The sequence below is a fragment of the Tupaia chinensis genome, unplaced genomic scaffold (assembly GCF_000334495.1).
Source record: "Tupaia chinensis unplaced genomic scaffold, TupChi_1.0 Scaffold000430_1, whole genome shotgun sequence".
NCBI lineage: Eukaryota > Metazoa > Chordata > Mammalia > Scandentia > Tupaiidae > Tupaia > Tupaia belangeri.
In genome coordinates this window covers 798441-799274 of record NW_006159935.1, presented here as the reverse complement: position 1 = coordinate 799274, position 834 = coordinate 798441, and the positions used below count along the sequence as shown (strand labels likewise).

Below are 834 nucleotides of genomic sequence, written 5' to 3'. Positions count from 1 at the left end.
GAACCTAGTACTGCGTTCAACCCTGACTACTGGAAGTCAGTGAAAGACAGACTCTCTGTCCTATGGATCCTAAGTCTAGAAAGAGAGACAGATAATAACCAAGTAAACAAATAAATACACAATTGTGAATAGTGATGAAACAGGGTGTAGAAAGAAGGATAATGATGAGAGCCACCAAGGGAGGCTTCTGTGAAGTCAGGAAGTAGCTCAGCGCTCGCTTCAATAGCACACATAACTAAAATTGGAACCACACAGAGATGCATGGTCCCGGAGCGAGGGTGACACACAAATTCATGAAGCGTTTTATATTTTAAAAAAGAAAAAAGAAAAAGAAATAGTTCACAATTTTAGGAGAGTAGGTCAAAGAAAGAACTTGAAAGAAATGAGAGCCAGCCTAACAAAGACCCTCAGGGCGGGAGAAAACGGAGCACTTTCACCGAGTGGATTAAGCGTCACCGAGTATAAGATAGGGTGGTTGGAATATATGAGCCCTGGGACTGGAGATGGCCTCAAGAACTTTCATACGTAACAAAACAGAGGGACTGTGTTCTCCTGTCATGAATCCTGAATAGCAATAATTTTTGTGGTTTATAATTTAAAATAGGAAGTAATAGTTTATGAAGCCATTCAAAATTCAAATTCTGTATTTTTTCCATAACTCATTACATAATTAGAAACTTCTGTCACCTAACAGAAATTTTATAATAATTAATTTGGAACTTCCCCCTTTCTGAGGTACAAAGTTCTAGAAAGCATTATGGCAATAAGGGTAATGATGGCTGTGTAGGAAATCCACTTCTCAGTTGGGATTGGCAAGACTGCACTGCTTTCACC

At 39.1% G+C, this 834-nt stretch overlaps 1 non-coding gene across 1 annotated transcript; it reads left to right on the top strand.

Annotated features, from left to right (window-relative positions):
- Window positions 1-210: 210 nt before the first annotated feature.
- Window positions 211-313, top strand: LOC114009008 (U6 spliceosomal RNA). Its single transcript, XR_003550491.1, has one exon. It is a non-coding gene; the product is annotated as a U6 spliceosomal RNA (small nuclear RNA).
- The last annotated feature ends 521 nt before the right edge of the window (window positions 314-834 follow it).